The sequence below is a fragment of the Pteronotus mesoamericanus genome, unplaced genomic scaffold, assembly GCF_021234165.1.
Source record: "Pteronotus mesoamericanus isolate MK-2021 breed Mesoamerican mustached bat unplaced genomic scaffold, CSHL_Meso_final contig_25, whole genome shotgun sequence".
Lineage (NCBI taxonomy): Eukaryota > Metazoa > Chordata > Mammalia > Chiroptera > Mormoopidae > Pteronotus > Pteronotus mesoamericanus.
In genome coordinates, this window is record NW_026555105.1 from 40,068,976 (window position 1) to 40,082,559 (window position 13,584).

General features: G+C 38.9%; 1 pseudogene; it reads left to right on the forward strand.

Annotated features, from left to right (window-relative positions):
• The first annotated feature begins 2,047 nt into the window (after positions 1–2,047).
• Positions 2,048–2,477, forward strand: LOC129070984 (mitochondrial import inner membrane translocase subunit TIM14-like; annotated as a pseudogene).
• The last annotated feature ends 11,107 nt before the right edge of the window (positions 2,478–13,584 follow it).

Consider the following 13,584-nt stretch of genomic DNA (forward strand, 5'->3'; position numbering starts at 1 on the left):
AATGTGACAGAGCACTTCTCACAGGCTGTATGAATGAAGTCTGTAAACAACAAGCTGTAAAAGTGGTTGCTAATTGTGATGTGGGTTATGGACTCCTTAGAAATCCAATGAAACCTACGAACCCAAACCTTCTCACTAGCAGGGGAAAAAAAGTCACGTCCACAATTTGTATACAATTTCCATGGGTTCACTAACCATCTGAAAGCCACATGTGAGTCCCAGATTAAGAATTCCATTTCTAAAGGAAATATAACATGAAACCATGATTTAAAGAAAATAATAGAGTTTTAATTCTTTAAATGTTCTCAAAATAACTTAGTACATACTCTTATTTTCTAGATGTGGACAGAGGTTTGAAGAGAGTATGACTTACCAAAAGTCAAATCAGCCTGTGACAGAGTTAAGAATTTGTGTGATATTTTAAGGCTATTTCTTAGAAGCAGACCCTGAAATGATTGGTGGGAAAGTGAATTATTAAGGAGGAGGGGAGACCAGCAAGGCAGTGGAGAGGGCAGGACAGAGAAAAAGAGGAGGTCAAGTCAGGGTGTCCTCTCAGGCAAGCACTTGCAGAGGGGGTCCCAAAGGAATGTAAGTCCCACCTAAGGAATGGGTGGGCTTTTGTACCTGCACATCTTTCACCACTGGTTGAGAGGCAGGTAGAAATGAACTCCCAGGAACAAGTAGTCCACAGGCAGTGGTACTTCAAAAGAAGAATTGCACATGTCAATTGGGGACAAAGCTCAGAAGTGGTCAAAGAAACTCCAGAGCTGCCAGGCAGGAGGCAGCTGATGTGACAGACCCAAGCTTTGTAGACCCCGTGCTGTTGTTTCCAAAAGAGACGCAGTTGACTTTTTGGTGAGTGATTCAATGCTTGCTCTCACAAGATTAAAGATTAATAGATATGTACTATTTATTTAAAATTCTTGTTTTAAAGCACGATGAGTATTCCCAGACTTCTAAATGTAAGCCTTGTGCAGAGTAACACCAACAACAGAAACTGCTATGTAGAATGTTCCTTCTGAAGACTCCACCATGCATCCTGGAGATTCTATTCCTCATTCTGTAAAGCTGTTGTAAACTCTGCTCTGAATAGCACCCCCACCCTCAACCTTACGTATGTCTCAAGCAAGGGCCAGACAGGTTTGCTTTGTTTCTGCAGTACATTTGCAAGGTTGAAATCCCTGCTTCTCTCCTGAGCATTGTGGAGAGGCATGTATGCATATACTTCTTAGTCTTGAAAAGCCTCCCCTGAGCACACAAAAATAAGTGTTGCTTTGATTATGTAATAAAATCCTGAGGACCGAAACTACAACATTGGTGATCCTGCTCCAGGTTTACAAACTGCTGTGGGGAAAAAAGATCAACATTCCTATAGAAATATGTATAGGCAACAGAAATGAAAAAATAATTGAGAGACTGAATATACTAATGGACAATGGCCAGCTGAGAAATAAAAGTGGAATTATAATCCACAGCCTGCAGCAACCCGTGCAGGAAGTCAAACCACAATCTCTATGACCCCTGGCCTAATACAGCTAGTACTTAATCACTAACTGACAACTTCCCTAATTTATTCTGTGGCATAAAACTTGGGATCAACCAGAGAAGGCCAAAAATGATCTACCAACCAATCATATATGATGCCAGCTGCTAGTTAACCCCCCTCCAACTTCCCCAGGCCAACAGCCTCCAATCAGGGTCCAAGAAAACTGAAGCTTTCCCTTTTCCCCTATAAAGTGTCCCCAGTTCTCTGCCTACCTTTGAGTCTCTGCCAAATGCAAGTGGTTGTGGCTGACTCCCTTGCTCTGTTGAGCTTTGAATAGTCTTTAATTGTTGTCATTTGGCTAGTTGTTATTTATTCCCACACAGTTTATAGAGAAAATACAAACAGCCAATAAATGTGTGTGTGCATGTAGAGGGGGAAGCTCACTGTAGCAAATTTTTTTAAATGCAAATTAAACTGGTAGAAGCAGGGAGATGGTGGCTATGGCCTCTGGGCTGGAATGAATCATATTCTCAGTGGAGACAGGGGAGCCAAGCTGGAGCCATGGTCAGTACAGTGGTAGCAGCTGGACTGACCATTGCTGCTGCAGGATTTGCAGGCTGTTATATTTTGCAAGCCATGAAGCATTTGGAGCCTCAAGTCAAACAAGTTTGTCAAGGTCTACCAAAATCTACAAGACTTCCTAAATGTTTTTACCAATTCTTTGCTCCCTGTGTATGAAGCCTAGAACTACACTTGAAGAGGGCCTTCAGTGGTGGCTATTACAGAGGTGGGTTTGAATCCAAAATGATGAAATGGAAAGCAGTACTAATACTAGGTGTAAGCCCTACTGCCAATTAAGTAAGAATAAGAGATGCTCTTTGATGAATTATGCTTTTAAATTATCCAGAAAATTGAGGACCTCCTTATACAGTAGCCAAAAGTTAACTAAGCTAAAGATTTACTAGAAGGTCAAGCTAAAAAAATGAAGTAAATTTACGTGAATTTTAAGTTCTTAGTTATGTATACAAGTACCAGCTTTTTATAAAGTGTCCTGAAGCTACAAATTTTAAAAATGATTTAGTACAAATTAAGCCAAATCCTTGATATGTTTGTTTAAATTTGAGGATTTTGTCAGATTATGGAATACTTAGAGATTACTGCTAAATAATTATGGATAAATACATACTATTTGAATTGAAATATTGTTTATTACTGTGGGGTTACTCAGGATATGGCCCTTCCACCTCAGAGAACAGATGGCTACATGGCCAGCAGCCATGAGGATTGAGGAAAACGGTCTCTCAAGACCCCTGTGTCTCAAGGCCTCTGTGTTTATCACAAACATGTAGCATTTTTACATGCTACTGTGGCTTCTTTCCCACTGCCACTGCTCCTTCCCTAACCCTATAAGAAGCATCAAGGTTGGAAGTAGGGCAAGGCTGGAAGTGGGGCAATGTTATCTCTCCTGCCCCACCCATGACCATGGAGCAATCCTCTGTAAGGTGAGTAATAAACTGCATGTCCATAGCATGTTCACATCTGCTGGTCCTCCAGGTGATTTTTTCAGATTATCACTATCACAAATGTATGTTCCCAGTATATTCTTTACTATAACTCAGCCAGGCAACTGCTTGGCAAGCTGCTTACAGAGCAACCTAACACCAAGGAATGGACAAGAGTCACACTCAGTAACTATGCTATTCACTCAGCTTTTACTGAATGCAGATTCACTCAAAGTAGAACATCAACATACATTAATATCCTACTCACACTCTAACAATCTAAGAGAAACATAACACACATGCACAGCGCAATCAATGGGGAATAATGAACCGAGTCCCAGAGTCTCAGTCAGCTGGTCCAGGAGAAAGCACGGTGGGCAAGGAAGCCATCAGTGCCTTGCAAGGAAGGATCTCCAGAGCCAGGTGAGCAATAGGGCAGATGAAGTCCTCAGTTCAGTAGTGCAGAGCCTCCAGCAGCTGATGCCAAGGGAGATCAGTGTGGCATGGAGCAGCACTCTGATGTGTGACATTCAGCTGTCTCAGCAGTGTCTGGAGCCTGCCTCAGTTATACTCTTGAGAGTGGTGTACTCCACCCTTCTGGGTCTCTTGGCACCCCTGATGGCAAGTGTGGAATTTCCCCAGGAGCCTATCTATATGGGTTGTTTTGCTCTGCAGACACAGCTGTGTGCAAATATCTTGTGCATGTCTCCTTGTCAGATGTGTCTAGCATGATTTAGGTAGTTTCCCTCTTGAACCAAAGTGTCATGGATGACTGACAGCCATTTTGGTTGACATGAGTGACTCCACTTTGATTTATAAACTTTATGTTATCTGATCAGACCAATGTCATTTTATTGGTTCTGCTCTCCACAGTCATGAGCACTTAAGCAGCTCCCCAGTTTGGAGCTCCTGTGTTACAATTACTCATTTAGCAAATAATTTGGTACTTACTTTAGGGCAAAGTGAACATGAAAGTCTCTATTCTCAAGGAATCCCAATGTAATGGGAGGATGGTAATTAAAATACAATGTGATAAATATTATGATAGAATTAGCATAGGTTGTTATAGTATACTCATCACATTGGGAAGAAAGGTTGTCAAGGGACAGAAAGCTGGCTCAGCTACTTGGAACTGTGAATTTAAAAGTGAATTTAGCCACAATTTTTACCTAAAAAATGATATAGGTATGTATATATCACTGAGAGAATTCAGATTTCATACATTAAAAACTTGATAAAAATGCAAATTAAAACAATGAAACTTTTTTTTGCCTGATTTAGAGAGCAGTTTGAAAGAATTAAGCAAAAAGTAAAAATGTACATGCCCTTAAACCTCATTCCAATTCTAGCAATTCATTTTGCAGAAATTATCTCATAAATACACAAAGTTATGTACAAAGATGTTTACTCTTTAAATATTTGTATGGAATAAACATCCAAAAAGGAATGTATAAAATACAATAAATCATGCAATAGAATTCTGTAAGGGCATCCAAAGAATAAAATGTTGGTGATAGAGAGATGGCAGGAATAGAGAGTAAAGCAAAAATGTCAAAACAATGTGTTTTAGTGACATTTTGTGAGCATGTGTGTGTCTGTGTGCATGTGCACATCTTTCTGTTTTCATCTCAAAAGCGGGGCTGGGGAATGGGAGAAGAGCTTTCACTTTATACACATTTCATTGTTCATGGTTTTATGAAGATCATGTATTACCTTGGTAATCAAAAAATTAAAATGGAAAGAATTAGCTGTGAAATGAGGTGGTTCACATGAAATGTGGTTCTGAGCACATGTTATTCACTCTATCACCTATTTTCTCACTTCTCTGGGTATTGTGGCTGAGTTATGCAGAATAAGGTATGAGCATTGATAATAGCTTTGATTCCTGGAACAATAGCCAAGATAATGAGGAGCCCACTTTACTGACAATGTCCAGTCACACCTTGTCAGAGAAAAGACAAGCATCAGTGCAGGTGCAGGAACAATCACCTCTAATTTATCTGTCATTGTCCAGGAATAAGCCAATATGTACTGGTGAATTTTCCAAAATAATAGAAGCTTACCATCTGTTTAAAGTGCCAACTTAAAAAAAATAACCGTTATTGAGGAAAATCTTTCCTAAATGGCATTTGCAACTCCTACTTTTGCAGGAAAAAAGTATAATGATCACAATATAAGCAATTCCTGATAATTGGGGCATAGTTCTGAAAACAGGCCCTGGAATGTGAGATTTCAGGGCCCTATCTAGAAAAGCCTGAAATGGATGAGGAAGCTGGCCTCTACTTTCAATCATCCCTATGATTTTCAATTTTTTTCTAATATGAAAATTTTTGCCTCTTCTCTCACTTTCAGCTATCCTTATAAGAAACTACACCTATTGAATCTTACCATGTCTGGGGGAAATCCCAAGTATTGTTCAGATCTCATTTCATTTGATGTTCCATCCCAAAGTAGTGCCAGAGTACAGATTTCAGTGACTATAATTCCCTGAGAGGTGATCCTAAGAAACAGTGTGAAGTTTGAGAGGGAGGGAGGAAAGGAAAGGCAGCCAGCAAAGAAGTCGTTAATGAGCAAGGTGGGTGAACAACAGGAATTAGAAATCTCACTGGGGACCTTTGGAGACAGAGTTGGGGACACACCTCATTATTGTCCAACTGAGAAATGAGGAAACTGGAGTATATTCACCAACTAGTATCTTTTTTGTCTCCCCTATTGGGGGATTGTTGATGGAGAGGGTGGGGGAAAATCAGATCTTTAGTACTTTAGGTCTGCATTTTAGCTGGGCCAGGCATGACCTCAGAAAGAAAGACAAAAGAACAGGCTAATATGACAGAACAACACGAAAAGAGTCAGCCACACCCTCCACAACTCCATAAAGGCAACAATATTATCCCATTTTTCAGAGTTGTTAAATGAGGCTAAGAGAGCTTAAGCTCCCAGCCCAGGGTTGCATATCCACTAATGGAGCTAAGATCCTAACCTAGTTTTAACTGTCTCCAAAGTCTCCCTCTTCATGACTGGCTGTCGCAAATGGCTGCTATGAATCCAGGGGCTCTAAATTGTCATTACCTGAGAAATCAGCTAACCCAGATTATTAGGCCTGTAACTCCATCTTGTTTCCTGAAGTATCCTGGTGCCAAGAAGAGTATTTGGCATGGCATGTGATAGGCACTCATGAATGATTGAGGATAAAGGAAATTCTGAAAATGTCATCAGTAGTCTAAGTGCATGTATTGATCAGGCCGGGGACATTATAGTTCATTGCCTAAAGGTGTAGCTGCTCACTGCTAGGTGCTCACTACTCACAATTCATGTGAGTGTTCATTCATTCAGCTAATATTTATTGAGTGCCCTTTACAAAGCACCATGCTAAATGCCAAGTTTCCAGTTGGTAAAATTAGTTTTCTTGTATGAGGAATTAATTTCATTGAACATTTTTATACAAGTTTCAAATTGTTAAAATATGCTGGCATGGATGAACTGCTAAGTGTATTTCTTTTTTCAACTTTACACTTATCTTGTGTGTGCAGCTGATATCCCTAGTGTCCAATCAGAGACAGGTTTTCATCCTGTTGTCCAGGGAATGATGTGCACAATTCCTTTTGACACTGATGAGAGGTGAATACATAAATCCAGCCCACTTACTTCAGTGAAAATGGACCCATAATTTTTTTTACCATGTTTCCATCGTGCAAGCTTTCCTGTTCTATTGGTTCCAGGCTTAAAAATGAGATCCTTAAAAACCTTATCTTCACATCTTCTGTGTATATAAATCAATTTTGTTTCACATTGACTAATAAATTTTCCTTGATGTTTTTTATACAAAAACAAGGAGCTCAAACTTTTTCTAACTAGGAAACCATGTATCCATCTTTGAATAATCAAAACCGGTGAATTATGAGCCATAATTTCATTAATTTTTGAAGTAATATAGTTGATATTATTAATTTCATCCTCATAGGTTGATCCCTTTTTCAAAGCAGGGCAGAAATTAAAGAAAAGCCGGTCGTTGTATGTTTTGAATCGTTCTGGAAGATGCCAGTTCTGAATTATTTCTTCATCAGAAGTCACATGATGATCCAATGCTTTGAGACTCCGTATACTGTTGACAAGAACATGTCTATATCCTTTTTTAAGGCTTACTGGGCAATCAAACATAGTGAGAGCAATGAGGCTTGGACAGACAGATAACAGAGAGGAAAACATACATGAGCCCACCTCCATGGAGTTCACAGTCTAGAGAAGGGAGCAGGCATTCATCAAAAGAATCATACAAACCACATCTGAAAAAGCCTCCTTTTCACCTTTATTTTATAGGAAAATGAGAAAAAAGGAACATATTAGATGATACCAGAGAATGGTCAGCAATATCCAGACTATGGCAAACCCTACAGGGCAAACAACCTACTTCCTCAACAAATAAATTGTAATGAGAGAAAATAAAGAGAGGTAGAAAAAGAGGCCTACATATTAAAAGGGATTTAAAAGACATATCAATTAATTGTAATATGTGACTCATTTAGGTCCTCATTCAAACACACTGTATAAATGATAACATCTGTGAGATTACTGGACATTTGGAATTGATTGGACATTTACTATTAAAGGATTATTGCTCTTATTTTAGGTATGATAGATTCTCATTATGTTTAGAAAAAAGAATTTATTGGTAAGAGATACATACTGAAATATTTACAGATAAAATGCGATGCCTTGAATTTGCTTCAAAAGAAAGGAAATGGACAGAAGCTATGGATAAAACAAGAATGCTCACAAATTGATAAAATGTTGAAGGTTGTGAGAGAGGCTTGGGACTTAATGATACTATACTGTTTCCTTCACATGTTTAAAATTTTCCACAATAAAAAAATGTTTATATAAAGGATCACACAAATATGTCATTACAGACTGAAATACATGTTAGAAGGACCAAGTACAGGGTACCGTGAGAAACTACAACAGGTGGGCCTGATAAATGGGGAGTCCAAAGGAGGTTTTGCTGAGTAGAAAGGGTAGTATTTACTTTTTGGAATTGATTCTTTTTATTTAAAAATACCATTTTTGGCAACACATTGCTAAAGCCATCTTTTTTTTTTTTGTAGAAAATGGTACAAAGTATATATAATACTACAAGGATATTTTTATTTTACCTCTAGATGTGCTTATCTCCTTTTCTAACTTGAAATTTGTTAGTTTGAGTGAGAAACAGAGGTAGATACAAGGATGTCATTGTCCTAATAAAATCTGTGTCTGAATATCCATCCCACTGTTAAACAATTACTGAGATACCTTGTGAAAAGAGGGTTAAGGGATTTTAGATTATGTCTGTGAATTCTCTGGAGATCATCTTGTCTAAAAGTGTAGACTGTGTCCCCTACCCTTGAGTCTAGATCATCTTGTGACTGCTTCAATCTAAAGAGTACAGTGAATGTGACAATGTATGACTATAAAGGTCAGAAAAGGCCAAGCAGCTCCACCTGTTCCTCTTGGTCCATTCACTTTGGGAGCCCTGCAGCTTTTATCCTGCGAGGAAACCCTAGCTATGTGGGAAGGCCACATGTAGGTGCTCTGATTGATAGCGCCAGCTAAGGTTACAACCTAATGAGCACCAACTACCAAATCTGTAAGTAGAGATTCCTTAAATGATCCAGTCCCCAGTTGTTAAGCCATCCTCAGCCATTAAATCTTTGCAGCTAGAACTCCATATATCATGAAGCAGAGACAAGGCATACCCACTGCACCTTGTTTGTGAGCATAATAAAATTATTTCATGCCACTAAATTTGGAGATGGTTTGTTATACAGCAATAGCAGCCAGAAGAGAGGGCCAGCAAAAGAATTGGTAAACAGATATTGAAGTAATGAGAAGGCTGGGTTTTAGGAAGGTGAAAGAACTATTAACAGCAAACTAATTTATTCCACAAGGAATCAAAGAATATCCAGATATAAACCGTGATTCTGTTATTCTGTCACCACCCCATTCCTTCCCTAGACCACTTTCAATACTGTCCAACACTCTAAGTATTTCAAAAGAAAAAACGTGTAATAAGGAACATTAGTGTTCATAAAATCTGTGAAAAGCAGGAGGTTGGGAGTCAGGAGCTGCTGTTGGACCACATACCACTGCAGCAGCAGGCCAAACAATTATGTATGCTGATGCCCTCACAAGTGTCAACAGCACCACCCCTTACACACATCACTGCAAATATGGAGGTCCGTCAGAGGCTGCTCATCAGCCACCATCTGATGAAAGGTAGCCTCCACATCCCTCTCAACACCCAAATTTTACAACAACAGATCTCACCAGCAAAACCTGAGTCTAGAATCCTAGCTTCAAGAGAGCCTGGAAAGGCTAGGGAGTCTAGTTTTTAAACTTCTAGTTTAAAGACCAGCTGAGGGTGCCCCCTTGATCATATGGCTCATTAAGTAGTTGATCATGAGCCATATGATCAAGGGGGCACTCTCAGCTGGCCTTATAACTCATCATGGCAGTAAGCTATATTTAGTCAAGTTGCTCTGGTCACCTTCCAAACTTCAAGCTCTTACAAAAGCAAGAATACTCTTTTTTTTAAATCCTCACCCAAGAATATGCTTAGAGAGAGAGAGAGAAAGAGAGAGAGAGAAAGAGAGAGAGAGAGAAACATCAATTGGCTGCCTCCAGTATGTGCTCTGATCAGGGAATGAACCTGCAACCTAGGTATGTGTCCTGACCAGGAATTGAACTTACAACCTTTTGGTGTATGAGTCCATGTTTCAACAAACTGAGCCACCCAGCCAGGGCAAAAGTATGAATACTGTTAAGTGGCTATTAACTTGTATATGATAACAATGTGGCTTATGGTGAAACCACATCAGTGCCCCTCAAATGCTCACAGGTGTGTTCAACCTTTTGGCATCTCTGGGCCACACTGGAAGAAGAATTGTCTTGGGCCACACATTAAATACACAAACACTAATGAAAACTGATGAGCAAAAAAAAAGGTTTTAAGTAATTTATGATTTTGTGTTAGGCAGCATTCATAGCCATCCTGGGCCTCATACGACCCTTAGGGTGTGGGTGGGACACCCCAAGGAGAGAAAGATTTTCTCTTTGAATGGCAGGGTTCTTGCATGAGATCAGCATACCTTCCACTTTTGCTTTATGAAATTACCCCTGCAAGCTCTAATGAGATGCAATTCTCCTCTGGCAAGATCTTAGTGGCTTTATGAGGCAGTTAAAACTCAATCTTGGTTCCCTGAGTTCTCTCCAAACCTCAGTAAGTCTCTCCAACTTAGTCCCAGAATAGAATATGGGCAACACAGAGTTGTTCAAACAGAGTTGTATCTGGGCAAAGGGGTAATTACAGTTTCTTTTTCCCCTCCATGATTCTCACTGTCTTTAGTAACTTTGAGTGATGCCATTTATCCAACTATTTGGTTTGAGTTCCTCCAAATGCTAACCCTGAGACAAGAACTTGAGAGCAAGTACGTATTTATTTGGGAGATGATTCCAGGAAATACTGTGAGGAAGCAAGAAAGTGAGGGAAGGGAAAGAATCAATACAAGGTGTTGATGAACAGTCAAATGCTGTGAACAACTGGTATTTAATCTTGCTAGGACTTCTAGGAGACTTTCAAACACACCTCAGGGTTGTTCCATCCAAGGAATCAGGGGCATTTATTTATCAACTCTCATCTACAATTTGTTGAGGGATGCTCATGAGAACATTCTCTATCCAGCACTTCCTGCCTTTAGGCAAGAATGTCCTATGACCACAGGAAGAGGCTTGGGTGTTCAGGGTAGAAAGCCATCAGTCTGTATGAGGTTTGTTTTTTGTTGTTTTTTTCCACTTATGTATATCTCCTTCCTTTATTCTTTTTTAAAAAAATTTTTAAGTCATGTTTATTCTCTGTATTTATTTATTCATTTTATTTATTTATTAATTTTAGAGAGAAAAAGGGAGAGAAATACCTATTTGTTGTTCCTCTTATTTCATTGGTTGATTTTTTTTGGTGTTTATGTATTTTAAAAATTTTAAAATCATGTTCATTCTATAACAGTTGTCTCAATTTTTACCCCTTTACCCCCTCCATCCATCCCACCCCCACTTCCCACTCTCACAGTCAATTCCCACTCTGTTGTCCATGTCCATGGGTCATTCATAAATGTTCTTTGTCTAGTCCCTTCCCCTTCTTTCCACCATTGTCCTCTCTCCTCATCCCCTCTGGTCACTTTTGGTCTGCTCCACGTTTCCATTCCTGTGGTTTATTTTGTTAGTTTCTTTTGTTGAATAGAGTCCACTTATAGGTGAGATCATATGTTATTTGTCTTTCTCCAACTGGCTTCTTTCACTTAGCTTAATATTCTCCAGTTCCCTCCATGCTGTCTCAAAAGGTAGGAGTTCCATCTTTCTTTCTTTCTCTTTCTTTTTTTCTTCTTTCTTTCTTTCTTTCTTTCTTTCTTTCTTTCTTTCTTTCTTTCTTTTTTCTTTCTTTCTTTTCTTTCAAATTCAGATTGATTTTATTTATTTTTTAAATGTCAAAGTCAATTATAAACCATTAAAAAATTTAAAGCCATTATAAAGTCTCAGCAATTAAAACATTACACCAGCACAGAAATAATCAAATAGATGAATGAAATAAAATGAGCATTCTAGAAACAAATGTATATATCTGTTTAACAATGTAATATATGATTAAACTGATATTTCAAATCAATGGGGAAAATAAGGCTTATTCAACAAATAAGGTGTATGGACCACTGTTACTTGAAATAAAACAAATATAGAGCCCTATTTCACACATTATACAAGAAATATTCAGGTGAGTTAAAAACCAATATGTAGAATCTAAGGAGTTTTAGGAGAGAATACAAGAAGAGTTTAATCAAGCTACAGGTGACTTCTGTTGTAGGCCAGTGGAATGTGGGCAGAGCATTAACATTATCTGTGACAAAAATCACTTATCATGTACAAAGGATCCTTAATAAAATTGTCAGTTGATTTCTCATCAGAAACCAAGAATACCAGATGGCTGTAGTATTGGTGAGGGAACTTGGGTTGGAAAATTTTAGTTTTAAGTAATAGTTAATAAGCTTAGTAATTAATAGTGTAGGTAAAAAGCTATTGTTTCAGGAACTGAAGGCATGACTCACCCTGACTCCAGGAGACCACAAGCAATTCTACCTTTGTACCCCAGTAGGACTGCAAGCAATCAAGGTGGTATCTGAGCCATTGTGCTCCAGGGAGAGATGTTCATCACACAGGACATGGATAAAGAATCACTGGTCAACAGTTCAAAGGATGCTAGAACTTTTATCTGATTAACCTTTTCCATGAATTCCAAACTACCTCCCTATACTTTTCTTCTCCTTAAAAAAAGGGTCAGTTTAAAATGAAATGTAAGATAGTCTTTTATGGTACATAACCCACCATCTTCTCAGATTGCCAGCCATCTGAATAAAGCACCTATAAAGATTCAATCCCTGTCTCTGCTTATTGGTTCTGGTGGTGACAGGCAGCACAAATGCTGACTCTTCTAGTTTCACATTCTGAGTTATCAGTTGACAGATTTTGGGACTTTCTGGTAAATCTGCGTATTTAGTGGAGAGTCCCTTGGATGCCTGGACTCAGGGGGAGGTCTAGAGTGCCAATTGGGAGACTCCCTAGCAGCTGCCAAGTGACTTCACTTGGGGACTCTCCTTCTCTGATTCTCAGAACCCACCATTGCCTTCATTTGCAGTTGAATCACTACACTTTTTGGTTCAGGACTGCAGTCCTGGGTTAGTTAAGGTGCCTTCTGGTCTACGGAGCTCTGTCAGGTAAAAAAGTGTCTTCTGGTTTAATTAAGGTGCCTTCTGGTTTTTGTGATATACAGAGCTCTGTATGGTAGAATGGGGGGCAAATCTTCTGTTTTAGGACATAGCCCTTTGGGGAAAGTTTTGGCTGATTGGTCGACCTATGCTTTTAAACTTATGACTAAAAGAAAAATTTTTTTATTGTAATACTGTTTGGCTTATATATAATCTGGACTCAGGAAAGCACTGGCCATGGAATAGGCCTTTATTTTATTTTAATTTTTTGAATCGGTCTTTTAGTTTTTATACTATAGTGCAATTAGAGTTGTTTAGTCAAAGATCAGGAAAGTGGAACAAAATGCCTTACTTATAAGCTTTTATAAGTTTACATAATAAAAATGCAGGATTAAAAGGAAATAGTTTAATGGTCCAAAGAAAAGGGGATTTACCTGTTGCAGATAGCAGAAACTCAGAGGAGAGGTACCAGGAAGATCTAGATATTATGGCTGCTGTGAGCATGGTCAACATTCCCAGGCTCCTCCAGCACTGGGGAATCTTTCTCCTTACTCAGCTGAGGAAGTGAACCTAAACTGGTTTCTCTGTCACAAACTTGTCAGGGAACTAAATTTTGTGGAGGACAAGCCCCGACCGGGGCAGGGCAACACTCTTTGTGAAGACTTCCAGTGGCTTTTCCAGTTTCAGTATGATATGTTCAAAGTGCTAAAGAATAAATTGTCAATGAAGAATTCTATACCTGGAAAAATTATTCTTCAAAATTGAAGGAGAAATTAAGACATTCCCAGATAAACAAAACTGAGAGTTC